The following is an 18,653-nucleotide window of genomic DNA, read 5'->3' as shown; positions in this document are numbered from 1 at the left end:
TGAACCATGGGAAATACTGCAGCTTCATCAGTGAAGGCTTGACATACGATTTCTATCAAAGACACATTTCATTTACCCTAGGCTTATTCAGCACTACTCTTATACAATGTTCCCTACCAGCTGTTGTTGCTGCTGTTTGCTAGTAATTGATTGCTTTGTTCCTGGCCTGAGAAATGGTGTCACTTAGTGCTTAAGCTTCTAATGGGCTACCAGTTTCTTCCTTTACCGAATATTAATTGTGCCAAAAAATACGGAAAGGCCTCTAACAAATCTTGGGATGCAAGTAAAGTTTTGACTTTTGTTGCTTAATTTCATCCTTCCCCACATAAATTATACTGCAGGGAGTATTCCCGACCCTCTAAAATAACACAAATTTGCTAAAGTATCTGCCTCCTTATGTATCAGCCACATGTTCTATTTTTATCTCAGCAGTGAATCCAAGAAGTCAAATTACCCATTACTAATGGTCATGTGGCTGCAGTAGCTGAGAGTCCAGAAAATGCCGAGAAAATGCCTGAAAATGTCTTTGGGAACATACAAGAAAAGCACAAGTGTGTGCTCTTTGCAGTAAATGATTAGATGAAGTAATCTAGATACATATTTTTTTTGAAAGCTCTTTAAAGCATTCATGGCCATTCTCGTTATGGATTTTCATTCTGGCACCACTTATTCATCTAACTTGAGACAACATTACACGGTTCTGTCACTGAGACTTCAACAGTACTGCGTGCAAGGGTAAATGTGCATCAGCACGCGTCAAGGTCATGAAAAAGGAGAAACTGTTATTGATTTCCTTTTTTGGTAGATGGTACTTGCTGAAATGGGCAGGGAGTTGGCCTTAAGGATTCATGGTTGATACATATTATGAAAGTGATGAATCCAAACACAGAAGTGAGACTAATGGATTAACGTAGGGTTGGTTCTTTTTTCTTGGAGGGATTTTTTTTTTTTTCTGTAGCTGCATTTAGTAAGGTGGGATGTGCATGTGTATGTTTATTTAAAACTAACCAATGCTTAAATATAATTGATGCTGTATTTAAATTTAATTCGTGCTTATAGATGTGTTCTGTACATGGTTGTCTGACAGTCCCATTGTCAGTGCTCCCACCTTCAATCCGGTGAATTCCTCCAGAAAACTTGGGACTTCTGGAAAAATTCCATGGCAGATGCTCTCCCTAAAGGGTTAGAAATTTGTTATTTACTCAGCTTTGTTAGTGCCTCCAGTTAACAAGATCTTCATTAGAAGAAAATCACTTTATACAGAAAAGAGGAAGCCACAAGTTTGCTCGAAGGTGCACTCATTCAGTTTGGGGAAATGCAGCACAACACACTGCACAGTATAAAAAATGCTTTGGAATTTGCCTAATGACAGGTTCTATAATTAGGGTTCAACATTCATATTAATGATGTAAAGGAATCTATATATACATCAAACATTTGATAGTTTTCATTCCAGACAGGAGCTGAAAAAAAGCATTCATTAGTTCTCATAATTATGAGTACTCAACAATTCAGTGGTAAGAGTACAAGACAGTTTATAGTTACAGGCATAAGATCTGGAAGCAAATATGCAGCAAGAAAAGCCCCACATTTTTCTTCACTAGTTCTGACCGCAAGAATTTAATAGATGTTATTTCCTCTTCATGTGTGTCCGAAACCAAAGGTGAAGAGAATTTTTAAATCTCCTCAAGAAGAACTTGTACCGGATGTTGTCCAGTCTTGTAATACTACTTTTAAAACGTAGACCTTTCTGCAAAGGAAAGAATCAATCTACTGCTTTGTGTTCAGATGCTGATTAGTGGGAGTTTTCCTTGATTAATGAGTAAAGATCAAAACAGAATATTCTTCTGAAAGGCACAACTGCGGATGTGATTTGACCATTACCAGTGTCCTGTGTCTGTTCATGGGGCGTCATAACGACCCTCTGATCCCTGTGCAGGACTCATTGGAAAGCCTTGGCGTCATGTAATACTAACATAAACAGTTTATAGTCAAGGAAATTGTGATATAAAATGTCTGAAGAAGAGAATGTAGGCACAATGTGTGTTTTCAAAGTGCATTTGGGACTTTGCTGAGAAGCAGGAGAGGAAGGAATATCGCAGAAAAATTGCACAAATATCTTGTCCACTTTTTTTCGTTTCAGTGGCCAGTCTGGCCCAGCCATGACACTATTCTATGCCTAGCTGTTACCGAATTACAGTGTGATTAGCATTTCTAAACCCTAAACATGTGTGCCATGACAGGATACTTAAAAATGTTGAAACAAGGATTTTCAAAACGTACAGTGAAAATTCTGCCTGACCCTATACTCTCCCTCTTGAATGAGATTCCCAAGGGGGTCAAATTTCATCGTGTTTTCCCTGAAGTGTATTTTGCCACTAGGTGGAAGTGCATCATTTTCCCTCCCATGCCAAAGCCCCCTCCCGGGCTCCCATGGGCATCCCCTTTGCTCCTGCCCCTGCCCAGAACACACTTTCCTTAAGATCTGTGTATCTTGAGCCCATTTGTTAGATGTGCTTCCAATATTGCAATAATAAAGGGAAAAATGCATATGAGTGATGAAAATAATGACTTCATTCTTTTGGGAGAGACCAGCTTCAGGTGAAATCATAGTTTTATACATTCATATTCAAGTGAACAAGTGTTGCTGACTGTAGGATACTGTATTTGAGGGTGGCAGAGCCCTGGCACAGGCTGCCCAGAGAGGTGGTGGAGTCTCCATCTCTGGAGACATTCAAAATCCACCTGGACGTGTTCCTGTGCGACCTGCTCTGGGTGACCCTGCTCTGGCAGGGGGGTTGGACTAGATGATCTCCAGTGGTCCCTTCGAACCCCTACCATTCTGTGATTCTGTGATTCTGTGATTCTGTGATCAAGCACTCAGGGACATAAACTCCAGGACTTTCTGCTTAAACACTGGTTCTTTCAACAGATCTATCAGAAAAGACTACTGAAGCTGGAAAGGAAAAAAAAACCCAAACCATAATAGACCATCCATTAGATTGTCCAGAAAGTCCAAGAGAGTTTCTTGTAGTACTTTATAATGTCTCTGTCAATGTTAAATTTATGGTCTAGGAGTTTTTCTGTACATGTTGTCCAGTCTTACTTTCTCGTCTGTTCTCCTTCAGGTACAGAATCCTTCTTCCTTGTTATTTCCAACAAATTAATTCTTTCTAAAATTAAATGTTCAGCTTTGGCCTAAACCCATAAGCAAACGTTTTGGGGATGTTTGGTCAAAAATGTTTTTCTTTAGTTGTAAGTATGAAACAATATGCTTTTCACAGCTGCTATGACAATAAAATTTGTACTTATAGCCTGACTTATGTATGTCCCATTGAGTGTTGAAGTTCAAGCCAAGTTTTAAATAGATCGGTTCAGTAGCTTTAGAGGTCTGAATGCTTAACATTCATAAACATTTCTTCAACTAAAACAGCCTAAACAAATTCCATTTGGACAATTTCAGGACATTCCAGAGCCTCTGGCCTCTGAGTTGGTGACAGACCAGAGTGATTCATCTGTATGACAGCAGAGTGTAACAGCCTTGGTCAGGGATCTGGGCCTCTCTGTGCAAAGGAGAATACAAGCCCAAGAGGGAAGGATGCCGTGTTTGCAAACTACCTGCTAAACATATATCACTATGAATATTTATGATTTCTGTGTGATTCTTGTAATAATAAACACATGCACAGATGTAAAGATGGACAAATACATTTATTATTTATTATTATTACACTGTGAATAATACATTTTTGTCTCTGCAAGATAAGCCCCCTCCCAGCTCTTTTTTTTCTTTCTCTTTTTTCATCTTAGCCCTGACCCATGCTCTTTGTTTGCATAAACACAGAACAAGGAAATTTAATGTGCACCGAAATCTAGTCTCAAGAACACACTTAAACACCAAAAAAATACTCAAATTAGGAGCAAATGTCTAAACTGAATTTGAAATAGACTTTACCTTTGCACAGTACAATTTCAGAGAGATTTAACAGAGCTTTAAGTACAGAAAAGAACATTGGCTCTTCTAAGCTGATGTATACCAAGGTTTGTTGCCTTGCTCTCTGATAGTCAGATATTGAGTGCAGAGAGTTAGTTTAGACTAAAGTACTTCATCCCTCAGGAGAGGTAACATGACCATTAAGGGCACTAAGAGGTAAAGATGCTTTACCTGTTCGTGTGTGGATCCAGTGAAGTTGCACCCTCCTTATGGAAAGAGATAGGAAAAATTCTGAAAATATTAGCAATTATTTTTACAGTTCCTTGAATTTTACAGAGGATTGAAAGACACAGACCTCAGCCTGTGTAATTCACTGTTTCTACTTTTCTGCTAAGAGGATGGGAAGAGCATCCTCTTAATTTCTCTGCGGTTCTCTCCTCCCTTGCTGTTCACACTCCTAGCACTCAGAGCCCAGGAAAACCCAAGAAAATACCATAATTTGTTGATGTAGGTTTACTGGACTGCTTTTCTGATTTCTTAATAATGAGGAGCCCTTTGTATCCTGTGTTAACTTTTTAAGACTCTGTCTTTCCAGTGTCTTGGATTATACTGAGACCACAGTATCCTTCCTGTCATTCAAGTAAAATCCTCAACAGAACTCCCAATGACCTTATTTATCCCTTAATAAGCAGTCTACGGTATCTATTCTTAACTATGGCTGTGTTCTCAAGAAGGAATTCCTGTCTGTAATGGATGATAGCAGATTTTGGGTAATACTGGAATACATAGAACTAATATGAATATTAACCAAGGTTTGGATTTAATAAGCATCATTTTGGAAAGGTGTGGCAAGATAACTAGATCCATCTCCCCATTCATGACGACTGGTCTTTCTGTAAACTCCTTACTTCTTTTTGCCTTTCAGAAAACTTCTCTTAAATCTTTGCTCTGATCTACTGATATACTGATATAAAACTAATGTTTAGAAGTAAACCACTAAGTAGAATTATCAAGTATTATTGAGGATCTCGGTGCTTTTCCAAAACTGGTCAAATGGTTTCTCCCAAGTATTATGGTGTATCTAAACAACCATTTTGGTTAGTACATCCTTTAACATGCAGGATTAAGTAATCCTATTGTTTGAAGTTTAATTTCTTTAACTCACACAAATCTGGCATCATCTTCCCCTTATCAGATTGCATCACGACTTCACCAACAAGATGGACAGTACCTCCCTTCTTCCTCCTTCACAAGATACCTTTTCCATTTGTGAGCTCCTTTACTGAATTATCCAGTAACCTTTCAATCTTTAATAAACTGATTGAGCTGAGGTCTTTATGGTTTGCACTTCAGTATGGCAGAAAAATTCATTTAAGTTAGACAACTTCCTCAAAGAGCTCTCTTGACCTGGTCTACCCAGAAGGTCTCCATCCTCTCTTCATTCAAGTCTTTCCTTAGAAAATCTGTTGAGCTCAGCCCCATATGTATCTATTTTATAATGACAGAATCAGAGACTCGTGGCATCGGCTTATGTGAGGCTGATACTGCGTGGATGTCCATATTATTCTGCATCCACTTATTCAGCTGCCTGTGGCCTATCTCTGAAGTCACCTCTGAAAATATCCTGTCTCTTGCTCCCTCATCTCAAGAACTGAAAAATATCTCCACACACTGACAAGTAGCCTAGTCTGCACTGAAGAAAGAGCCAGATTCTCACTGTTGTTACAGTTATCATGGTTGTGATAATATAGGAGTTTCCTGTTCTTTTACATCCTAGAAAAGTCTTGATTTGCATCTGAGATTTAATCTCTGAGAGTTCGTAATACTTCACAGTTCTTCCTTCTTTTTTTCCTCTTGATAGATGGTAAAATTTCCACATTTGCTTTTGAAGTTTTCTAGAACAAGGTAAACAAATAAAGAGTTGTTTTGGGAAGAACTGATCTTGCTTTGCCTCCAGGGATTGGAATAGATGATCTTTTGAGGTCCCTGCTGTCCTAATTGCTGTGAGTTAGTGATTTATCACCTTGAAAATTTTTCAGTAACACTGATTTCTAGCTCTCCCCTGAAAAAATTATTAAAAAGTAATAGGGACTAAGGAAAGAGGTGTAGTAAGGAAGAGTTTAGTAGATAGGTTCCCCAAATTCTTGCAGATGTCAGCCAGCTATGTTATAGGTGATCATCTTTCCTTTGTAACCCTCTTATGCCTCATTCATGTGACATGGAAACAATTACATGAAAATGCAGATGTAGATTCCAGTAATCTCTTTGGAATAGACAAATAGACTTTGAAATAATTTACAAATGATGCACAAAATCTGTGGGCCATCTGCTCACTGTTGGGGAAAAAAAACACGTTTCTCCCAACAGGCTTTTTATATACAGAATTGCTCCTTTCACACAGCAAGGAGGAAAACAATAGATAGCCAGCAATCTGGAATGCAACTCACTCACACACGCTCTGAGAGCTGCATTGTGATCATCTTTTTTGAAAGCAATTAGGGGAAGAACTGTGTGTATATTAAGAAACTGCTTTTTCCTCAGCCACATGTGCGGGCAGGGCAAGGACCACTCACAGCAAGAACCGACTGTGCTGTCTGCTCTCCAAACAGCAAATAAGTTGAGGTGAGCGCAAGATGGAAGAAGGCAAGGTGGGATTATAGCAACAGACCACAGCGGGTGCTACCTATACCGCAATATCTGCTTCTGACAAGCTCCTGACAAACCTGAGCACAATTTCTTCTGGTGTTATTCCAGCATCTTGTTAATCTCCACTTATCCAAGTAACTGGCATGGCTTTACTTAAAAGTCCATTATATTGACTGTATAACATAAAAATCTACTTTAATTCAGAAGTAAGAATGATCTTATGCATTGCCCTTGTATTAGCTGATTCAACAGTTAAAATCCCTTTGAATTAGTGACATGTAGACTGCACTCAAAGAATAATGATCTAGAGGTCTTTTGTCTGATTCTTAATCATGTAGGTCACATAAATATTACTAGTGTTTGCACAAGCCAAGTCACAGCGTTCTTGGTGGCAGAACTGTCAGCCTAGACTCAGCTGATCTACAGAAGATAGTCCTCTACTGTGAGTCATAGTCGCACGTGGCCATATCAGCACTTTAGATTTTCTTGACAACCCCATCTGTGTCTGCTGGCAACTCTCTCTAGCTTTGACCAGAGGGGAAACAATTCAGTACGATTCTGAAGCAATTAAATGCTGGTTGCCAAACAACGAGATTCCTAGCGAGAAAGTGGCTCACGGCAGCTGACAATCACATTCTTTCTGCCAGGGAGATCCTACTGAAAACTTTTGGTGTGAGAAAGATGAAATAAGAGGTTGGCAGGATTTGATGTGAATTACAGGGGATGAAAGCGATAGTGGTACGGTGGGAGGTCAGGTGAGCTATCAGCATGTGCCACTATTCTGACTGAAGAGTCTTCATGGTGACAGTGAGACAGCACTTGACCAGACAGGCATGTGGGTTGTAAGTTCCCTGATGTGATGCATGGACATCTCTTGGTGTTTCATATCAATCAATCAAATGTGAAGCAACTGGGCTCAGAGTGGAGTCCAGTATGTTGATAATTTGTAGTAGAGATCAAGGGTGGAGTTCTGAAAAGAAAGGGTGCAAAATTCCCAGGTAAAACCAGAATACTTAGCTACTAAATCCCAGTAGATTGCTATAGGTCTCAATTTTGGCAGCCAGTTTTATAAGATACCACACTCCTATTAGGAATGAAGTCAAAATAGCCTGAGTGCAGCATGTTTCCTCCATCACAACATTCACCTCCTGAGTTCCACAAGCTTTTTGAGTTTGAAAAAATGCACTCAAGTTATTTTGAACTCCACTTTTCAGCTCCAAATATCAGTTTTGGTCAGTAATGAAACATGACTAACCATATCAAAATTGGGAATGTCCTTACGGTAGCAAGTGATCTGACACTGAGCGTTAAAGCAGATCTCATCAGAGATGATAGGCTTCTAGAAAGTCTGCTGATATAAAAGTTAAAAAGAATTGGCTGTAGTTCAGATCTGTGAGATAAGTTGCTCAGCTGGGACCTGTAGGAGTCAGCCTTCCAACTACTTGGGCAATGCTTTCCATTCACCCAAACTTAAATGATTATTTACATGACCAAATTTGGAAGAAAATGCTCAAAATCTCAGTCACTGGCCAATGTGAAGCCATCCTTTAGTTTGCCATACCACACAATACTGAGGAAAATCCCATTGACTGCAATGGGATAATTCATTTGAGGAAGTGTTTATCAGTGAGAACTAGCGCTATATGAAGAAAAGTAAAGCTGATTAGATCCATGCTTGTTTATGCTATGAAGAGATATATTTTCCCCACTTCTGCCATCAAGTTTTACTTAACTGTGAAATATCTTAGTGCAACTGGTAGTAATGCTGCTGTGATAGGGTATTGCCCCAAGGGGATCCTGTCTTGGCTCGCTGTCATTTCAAAGGCTCAGAAATAAGAGCTGTTCAGATCATTTGCAAATTTGGATGGGGAATCTGTAGTACAGCAGTGCTGCCACACAGCATTCCCACATACGGTTTTTGTTACCCATTGTCTGTTCAAAGTGGTAGACACTGGCCGTGTGACTCCTATAAAACTTTCTTTTGTAATTTATTTATCTAGGAAACCACAGTTTACACTCAATGTCTGGTTTCCAGTGAAGTCTTGCTTTTATTTCCAGCTGAACTCGCTGAGGCACAAAGAGGTCAAACAACTAGTGAAAGGTCACTTGGTGATATTAGCCAATGGTTCAGAGCAAATTGCCACCCAGTGCCTTCTGGCTAGTTGGTAAATCTTTTAGGACTTTTTTTTACTCTGCTACTCTTCTACTCACCTGTTTGAACTGCTTCTTTATGGAAGCTGTAGCGCAAAAGTCCCACGTATTGCCCCAGAGAAGTACTGCGTTTGTGGAAAAACTCAGAGGACTGACCTTGACAAGATAATATTGTAGACATGGATTGCATACCAGGTGAGGGTATACACTGGTATATACTCCAGACCTAGTGATCTCACAGATCTCATTTCTTTTCCTTCCATCCAGCACAGGTTACTATTGAATGGAAAACAGTAGAAACAAGGTGTTGAAGCACGAACCATTCTGTTCTGGTATGGAGTTGGCACACTTGCCCCACAGCGACCATGGATTTGGGATCAAGTCTGGTTATAGTGATAAGATCTTCATACATCCTGCCTCAACTAAAATTATTAAATTTTGATCCTCATAGGAATCTGATAGGTCATGTTTGTTCAACTACTGCCCCTTGCTTCACCCATTCTGAAATAAAAAGTGTTCCCTGTGACAGTGCCTGTAGATCGATTGACTTTCTAGGATGGCAGGGTGACAGACAGCAGGACCAAATGTAAAAGAAGGGCCAGGACTAGAAAGAAGCAAGACAAAATAAAAGCAATACAATAAGTTCTAGTACTCAGGCAGCATTTTAAAGACAGAAGAGTAATGCACCTCTAATTAAAACATTATCAAATCATTTGCTTAATTCTACTCCAACATAAGAAACTGAATTTTCTAATTGAATAGGCTGCAGTGCAGGAGTGAGAAGACAATGAACAGCATAAAAAATGGAACAAAAATGAAGATGCTTTTTGCCTTTCTACAAAGGTCCCCTTCAAGAATTGTCTGCTTTTTAATTGCAGGTGATAAGTGAGTGCCAACCTACTTCCCTGTGCATATAGACAGCAGAATGGCCCATCAATGTGTAGGAGAACCATGCAGTGTGGGAGGACATTGGTGCATGATGTTAGGTAGCATAGAAAAGCCATGCAAGTATGTCTTCATCTTAGACCTGGGCAGTGGAACTATATACTCCAGCCTAAAGAGAAAACAGGACAAGCAAAATAAATGGGACAAGTAAATTTTATTTGATTGGCAAGAACTGAAAATCTCTAAACTTTACTGCTCAATCTTCCAGTGGGCTTTCCCTGCAAATGGTTGTTGATGGACCACTCCTCTTCATGAACCTAGTTTCTGGGAGAGGAAAATAAAGTCATTTTATAAGCATTGTAAATGCTCCATGAGACACTTTATTGTTCTTCCTTGCACCCATACAAAAAGCTGTATCACATTTATGGTTATGCACTGCATACAGTGTTGACAATTCCAGAGGATTAAAAATCACAAGCCTGATTTGCAAAACTATGGGATTAATTCCCAAAGTATGAGTAAATTTCATCTGATTTATCTAAAAATGACTACATTGAATTGTTTGGTCTGTCTTTAAGCCTTGGAATTCTTTCCGTCTCTTTTCAGCCCCAAAGCACCTGATCACCTAGAGGGTCACACTAGAGTCAGCTCCCACAGATGCAGAGGATAAAATGATCCAGTTCTCCTTTCCTAGAGCTCTCCTACCATTTCTGCTCTCATCAGTTCTGTCACCACCCATTTGTCTCTTCATTCCACACAGCCCTTTTTCTCCTCCAAAGACATATATCCTCAGTTTTTCCCCTATTTTCCCAATACCATTTTTTACCACCTTGGAGATCCTGAAAATAGACGTGTTCTCCTGCCACACCCATCTCTCCATTCAAAATAAGGGTGTACATCTTAGGATTCCTCCATTACTTTTCCTGTTTACCAGAAGGAGGGCTTGTAAAGGGACACTCAAGAACCAGAAGTCTAGGGATGAAGAATTTTCTCCCTGAGAAGTTGTGTTTTTCCTGTGTTCTCCTCCCTCAGCGAAGAGGGAGAGCAGCTGACTTTTCCCCCATTAGGTCCTCTTCCCTGAGGCAGGAAGAGTGGTAGACAATATGAGATTATTTTTTTTTTTCCCCAGGAAAACTAAAATTCAAGAGGAAGCTGGAGCTGTAATTGTTGAGCCGGCAATGGCTCCAGGTACAAAGGGGGCTCCATCCCCCCCTCAAAATCACAACGATTGCTTCCTGCTGTATAACAAATCATGAACACAGTGTCTGCAGAGCGCACTGATAAACCTTATCACCAACCATCTACGGTTGTGATAGAGAGCCTTGGCTAGAAATCAGATCCTATTTTTCTCCTTTTATCACACGGTCCGCACCACCTGCCAGAGGCCAGCATTGTTTCACAGCAGGGCGCTGCTTCCCCTGATGGCCATGCTGCTGTTTCTAGGTGGAGTTCACCATGTAACAACCTGAAGCCCCAGAACATGCTGGGTCATAGGAGCTTCAGTGCTAGAACCCAGGCCCCGTCTTGCCCTGTGCCTGCCAGCTGTCAGTACCAGCTGTTTCCTGTTGTAGATCTACCGCACCACTGAACGTTGCGGAATGTTTTTAGCAGGGATGGGAAGTGTCCAAAGGAAGCAGACGGGATGAAAGAAAGGAGAGTTCACTCTGGCTGCTGGCACTGTAAAAAGAACTGGGAGTAATTTAGAAGAGAAATACTGAAATAGTTAAAAAACTTCAAATAAGACGTTACTGCTGCTAGCTGTGTTCCTGTCACCTCCATAAACTATATTTCTTTATTCAGACACTTGGAACAATTTCTTTTTATCTTCCTGGTAAGGTGAACTAATGGTAATAATTTCTAGCACTTGAAGCTGTTCTTGGGACATTTCCAAGAGACAGCAGTATTTTCAACACATATGTATGTGCATGGGCATATGCATTTTGACACAGTTACTAATCTTCTTTCTGAATTTTTATCTCTATATTTATACACATAAACTTCAATACAGGCACAGATATGTCTATTTAAGGGCTGGTCACATTTTGGTGAAAGGAGATATTTTGTTAGAGATTTAGCTCTAGTTTTGGAGTTCAGTCCTGTGGTGTCTCATCTTGCAAATGGCCCCTGTGACTCTATCCTAAATTACGCAGACTAAATCACCTCCCCACCCCGTTATTTAGACCTTGCAACTGGGCTGCTAGGGAGGTAGAAGCTATTATAATCCATTTACAATGAAGAAAAATGAGTTAGAAAATAGACGTGATTTACCAAAAAATACTCAACGTGTCTGTGATAGGTTATAATCTCATCTCTTCAGATGTAAACCATGGAAAGTAGGACTTGGTTTTTTTATATTAGTTGGGAAATAAAAAGTTCTATGAGATCCTGAACTAGAATTTTAATGATGTATAATAATAATGATGATGATAATTAGAAACAGAACTAAAAAATCTTGACCCCTGCTCCCTCTCTCTTGTGTAGTTATATTACCATGCTATAGAAGAAGTTGCATCAATGATCTTCAGTTTATTTGCTTGGATTAGTGCCTGACCCGTCTGAGAAACTGATTCTATGACCTGAGCTGGTGTGTTATATTTTTCTGCTACTTTTCCTAAGTTGTACTCCAGAAGTTAGGATCTGTTATCATTTTAGTAATTTAAGAAATATTGTGATAATTGGGACTATGTAGTAAATTGAGTCAAATTCAAAAGGAATAAATCCACTTCGGGCATCCAATTTGATGCATGAAGAAATAAACTCTTTGTCAAGTTATAAATGATTTTGTTTTTAAATATCCAGTGGAGGAAGGAAGGTTTTGTGATTGATATAAAGAGTGAACTGGGAGTTGGAAGACCTGGGTTCAATTTGCAGCTCTTCACAGACTTCCTGTGTCACCTTGAATAAGCCATTTACATTTCCCAGGTCTTCTCTTTCCTCCCATCAAAAAAGGAATAATTATATCTACTAACATCACAGGAGGTTTGTGAGACTAACTTAAAAAATAAGATGAATAAAGTTTAGAAGAGTTCTGGCTCTTGGAAATTGTTCTACAAACTCATGTTCTCAATATGCTCAGAGCAGAGCACCCTGGAGGGTCTATCTTGTCTTCTCTACATATGAGGAACTAGACTACGCCAGACGGGAGAGGTTCTGTTACTTGGTACTGTGCATCTTGGAAGGATGTTTTCTGTTATCTTTACATTGCTGCTTATCTGGGCTGGTGTCACACTTGTGACTCTCTGTAAATTAAAAGGTTGTCTAGGATGCTCAGGGTATCTGCAGCAAGTAAAACATTTAAATAAATGGAAAAATAAATGAGTAATATCTGTATAGGGATATGAAACATTTGGAGGGGACGTGCAGAGTTTCACAAAGTTGAAGAACTTCTTATGTGTTATTAGAAGGTTGTAGTTAAAAGTATCTTCAAGTTTATAATTTTTACTTTTTGTTAGACAAAACTTAATTCCTTTTTACTTCTAGTCATTTGACATCAGGATACATTCACAAACAATGTATAGTTTGCGTGTGCTGGTGCATGTATATATTTACACATGTGAGTATGCATTTGCACGTGTAATGTGTATGCATAAAGAAAGTTGCCTTTGAGTGCATGAACTTGTGTACGAAAGTAGGAACAATAATTTTTGTATTGCAGCTGTGGCTGTTTTCAACATCAAAGCGAAATGAAAACAGTAAAAGTAAAAGAAAAGAAGGGGGGAAAAAAAAAGAAACATAAACCAAAACTATTATTAGAGAAGAACAAAGGAACTGATCCCACAGACAGTTTTTCAACAGCTGGCAAGGTTCATCAGTTATTTTTACTGGTCTAGTGCCGGTCCTGTTAACTCTGACATTTTTTCTGTTTTGTTTTGCGTATTTTTTTTTTGTGTTCATGAGTACCACTTATGTTTGGATTGATTTCAATTATGCAGGTGTATGTGTTAAGTAAAACCATACTGAAGTCAAGGAAGTGCAAAAATCAGCACCCTCAATAGTTCTGTAGGGACTTGTTGCCTTGATCTGCCAGGCAGGTGGCCTTTAGATAATATACATTTAACAACTGGTCCAGCATTTCATTTATCCTCCCTGGATTTTGTCATGCTGTAAAGCAACCCTCCAAGTAAGAACCTTCATTCTCCTTTTTGCAGTGAGCTGAGAGAGCCTCAAGACTGCCAGCCATTGACATTCAAAAATTGTACTGGTTGTCAAACAGTCAAAAAATGAGTCAAAAATCACATGACTAAATAAAACCGGGAAACTCCTGGTTTCCTTTGGTTCATTCTTTCTAGCTTGCAGTTCTGGTCTAGAAACTGGAATCTATTTATTTTATAGGAGGAAAGCTGAGATTTTTATTTAATCATATGACCCCAGGAGCTGAAGCTTAATGGAAAAGAAACAGCAAACTGTCATGAGACTCAGGATGCAAATTACGAGAGTTGGCAATGCTGAAGTCACATACTCCTCTACTTCTGAATCTTGGATTGACTAAAAGAGATGGGTTTTCAGCATCCTGCAGAAGCTGTGCGTGTATCCAGAAGTTTCATCCATAAACGATTCCTGCTGAAGCAGCTTCTTTTCCTTTTATGGGGCTGATGAAAGTATTGTAACTGGTAGCAAAGCTTTTTCACTACCAATAATGTTGTTCCAGAAATAGATTGTGAAGGAAACCTGAGAGAATATTTTTAAGAGTGTACTGATTAAAGAAGCTTAACTGTCTAAAAGATGGGATCTGCCTATTGGGAAGTAATTATTTATAGTTAAGACTTTGGAAGAAATTCATCACTGGGATAAGGGAATGTAACTGCTGACTAAAGCAGAGTAGCACCCATAGATAGGTTGCAGATAGGGACAATAAAAACTCTTTGGTTTTGTCTCTCTTGGGAATATTTTCTTATTATGTCACCTAAAGAAGATATTAATTCACTGAAAACAAAACTGTAGATACAGCCAAAAATAAATGAAATCACTAAAAGATTGTTTGCCCCATTTGTGATGTTATGATTACTTTATGACAGGCATATCACTATTATTTCTCATTGGGTCAGGTTTAGAATTCCCTCTCTTGGCATCTATTTCTGGCAGTACAGTATCTATAAATGTCTATCTGGACATAGGCGAGGAATCCAGATACATAGTTTTCTTGCACAGTCCCTGTAGGGATGCAATGACTTCCAATGAGTCATTCCTTACTCCTGAAAATTAAGTAGGAGCCGTCTAAAACTAGCCAATAGGATAGACCAAGTACAGGGACCTGGCGTTAGCATTTTCTTTCAACCTGAAGCTCCTAAATCCTGGTTGCTGATTGGGCAGCTTCATCTTCTTCAACATGAAGCAGAAAGAACTTCACTGAGGAACTTTATTATCTGAATTTGAATAATTGCTCAGAAGTGCAAATTTGTTCTCAGTGTGGGAGGGATTTAAACGCATAGTTGCCCGTCTCTGAGAAGCTTATCCCAATCAACAACGATTAAGCAGGCTGGCTGGGTAGATGAAGGGAACTCACTGCATTCCTCTTTTCTGGGAGCTGAGCCACTGCACAGTTAAGAGTCATGGGGACAGGAAGAGCCCCTAAAGCTGAATTAAAATGATACCAAGCTCGAATTTTCCACCTGCTCAGTACATGAGCCTGCCATTCCTCATTTTGTAAATGATTTCGTCCTTCTGGATGAAAGGCACCATGATTGCTGTGCTCTGCAGTGAAGACATGCACCAAGTTCTGTTTGAGCCTCATGAATCGGATCTTCTGCAGGGGCAAAGGATAGATAGGTTGTTCCTTGCTTTGCATACGGATTGCTTGGAGCTTAGACCGGGCTAGCAGTGTACCTCGTTTACTGAACTAGCAAGAGCAAGTGGTCCTCACTTCTTTCCCCAGCAGCTGAAATGGAATCATGTCTTTCTTTGGGCTACCTTTAATTTATATACACTGATCCCTTTCAAAAGGACTTTGTTAGATTTTGATCATGACCATTCTTGGGGTGAGTACATTTAGCTTTGGAATTACTTGATAACATGTGGAATAATATTTACATTGGCCTGCTATGAGAGGAAAACATGAATATTTCAAACTGTGTTCCACATGTTTACTTTTTAAATCCTCCTAAGCCAGCTAATTTTTACACTGAGTCTGTACATTCATTACCTGGTATCGCACACTAAAATAAAATGTCTATGGACTAGAGCTAAGAGGTCATCATGCTGATTTCCCTGCACATACAGAATCATTCCCTACAGAAATATTTGTTCTTAAAGAGTACCTTGCCTTGTTTCAAGTAGCTAATCAACGATTCTACCATGGGTTCCCTTGGGAAAAAGTTCTACTGGCTGGTAGGCCTCACCATTAGGAACATGACTCTGGTATTTAGACTATTATTTGTTGGATCATTTTGTCCCTTATCATTTATTATTTTATTTTATTTACCATGATGTCTCTTTCTACATGCAAATGAAAAAAAAAATAATCCTTCTAAGGCATCATTAGAGTGTTGAGGAGGGCTGGAAATCGCACTGTGAACTTTCATAGCTGGCTTTTGGCCATAGATGACTTGATTTTGTTGCCTACCACTAGGCACCTTGTGTCCTTTCAAGCTCAGTATGATACCCTGCCTGGCTTCCTGCTGCTGGTTCAGAAGGTCCTATATCCGACCTTGCCAGCCTTATGTGGATGTGCCAGAGGATGTCTCTGATGGCATTCAGTACTTGTGTTAAGGCAGCTGAGTTGCGCAAAGAGCCTCCATTTTAAGAATATGAGTCTCCAGTGTAAGGTTAAGTATGATAACACTTACTGTGAAGTCTTATGAAAAGTCTTCTTCAACAAGGTTTCCATGCTAAAAGCTGGACGTTGGGATCAGTCTTTTTTTCTGTCTAGGAATAATCTGTGGCTATACCTACCTAGGTTCTACAGGATGGAAGAGAGATGGGATTAGAGGTGGGATTCAGCTGTTAGACCAAGAATCCTAAATGAGCACTACAGTCACCTGGGCCTCTCTGACTGTATTGGCTACTCCTCACAGTGGGTTTTAGTAGCCTACATAATATTCCTTGCTGTGTAATCTAAATCTCATGGACAAAATTCAGCTGCAAAATTCAGATGTCTCTAAAAACTTTCAAGAATTGTATTTATTCAGCTAATTTAACCACACAAGATCTTTCCTTTGTTGTTGTGTTTTAATGCCTTTCACTAATGGTTCATTTGGTGCATCTAGTTTATAGCAGGACAAGTAGAGGTTAAAAAAGAAAATAAAGGGTATTGCTTTGGTAAAGCCCAAGCAGGGAGCTACCAAGTACATGTTTACAAGAGCTCATGGTCATCTGGCTTGGCATCAAGCTTTGGTATCCTAATTAGAAGTGACCTCCTCTCCTCCTGACTGTCTAGTGAACCAAACACGAAGCGTGGGTGCTCCGAGTACCACCTGAGCTGAAAGTCTAAAATCAACAGAGCATCTGACTATCACCTACTGAAAGCAGCTGCAAAATATTGTTATGGAACTCTATTGTTTGAACACTTATTTATGAAAATTAGGCTTCTGCTGTGGTCTTTGTGCAATACCACAGTGATGAGCCCCAAGGAATGGACTGAGACAGACTCTTCATTGCCAATAACTGAGAAGCAACAACTGCATACTCAAAACACAAACTGAGATGTTTGCAAGACAAGAAATTCTCTTACTGCTTATTGTTCAACTTTTAGTTGACTCTAATGTAGTAAAAACAATTACATATGAATAATCTGTCATGTGTCTTGCAACAAATTTTACTTCTAGAATGATAACAAAATTATTTTTGTTGGATCAACTAATTATTTGAACTTCTGTGAAAATTAAAATACATTCAGCTTCTCCATGTCTCCATGTCTGAGATGGAAAATGCCTAATTTATTGTGTTCTGCTTCATGAGTTGCACAGGAATTTTTCTCTGCTATCTTAGAGTGTGAATATTTCTTTGGGTACAGCTTTTTGTTCCCTCTACTTTAATAAATGATGACAAATTTCATGTTGGTGAAATTTCAGACTTGGGAATGTAAAGCTGATTTACATGATAACAGTAAGTAAATTCAGGAAGCACAAATAACTATCCTTGTTTACTGCTTTAACTGAGGAATATAATCCTTATGAAGGAGAAAAATCCAGTAAACATATTTATTTGCATATGAGAAAAATGCTATTAATTTGCTTACTTTAAGGCAATGTTTTACAAACATAGTTATTAACCGAATTAATAACATAATATACCAAGACTTATGTCCACAAATTCAGCATTACAGTTAGTCATGAAATAATAGCTGTGAAATTAGACCCTGGAATTTTGCTGTCGACCCTAAGAAGTAAGGAGCTACCTCTAGTGTCGTATGTGTCTTGTTCTTTACACAGAGACTCACAAAGCAGAGTGAGTCTGCATTTCTGCTGACCCTGTGCATTACAAATCATGAGCTGCATCCTCTCAAAATCATAAGATTAAAAAAAATCATAAATCTGGAGTTCTTTTGATTTACCTTCCGCCATCAGGGGTGTTAGCTTTGAAGTCCTCAGGAGTTTCTTCAGGCTTGATGTGTCCTTTTTAAAAAGAGAAAATGGAGGTTTGTAGTTAATCCTGAACCGAAAAGTGGTTTGAAAAAGAGAAACAAACACAATCCCTCACTTGAGGGACCCTTATGCAAACTGTGAGGGTCCCCAGAGCTGACTGGGCACCCATCACTCCCCTGGTGTGTTTCACATGTATAACTGCATATTTGTATTTGCCATATAACTTTATCAACTCAGATGGGAAAATATCCCAGAATATGTTGCAGTGGGCTCCACCACGTTCTGGAGTAATTCTGTCTCTTTTCATATTTTTGCATTCCCTGTACTCATGAACCCTCACTTCAGTCATTGTTTTACGGGGAAAGTGAAAAAATAAATTGCCTTTACTCGCACGTTCCTACTAGGAATGGGCTATTGCCCGCAATTCAGATGACATGGCAGCTCAGGGTTTTCCAAGTGTCATGGTCCTCTTTTAATCACCTTAGGCATCCTTCGTAATAGTGGTTGAATGATGTGTG

This window comes from Chroicocephalus ridibundus, chromosome 3 (assembly GCF_963924245.1).
Source record: "Chroicocephalus ridibundus chromosome 3, bChrRid1.1, whole genome shotgun sequence".
Lineage (NCBI taxonomy): Eukaryota > Metazoa > Chordata > Aves > Charadriiformes > Laridae > Chroicocephalus > Chroicocephalus ridibundus.
This window is presented reverse-complemented; position numbering follows the sequence as displayed.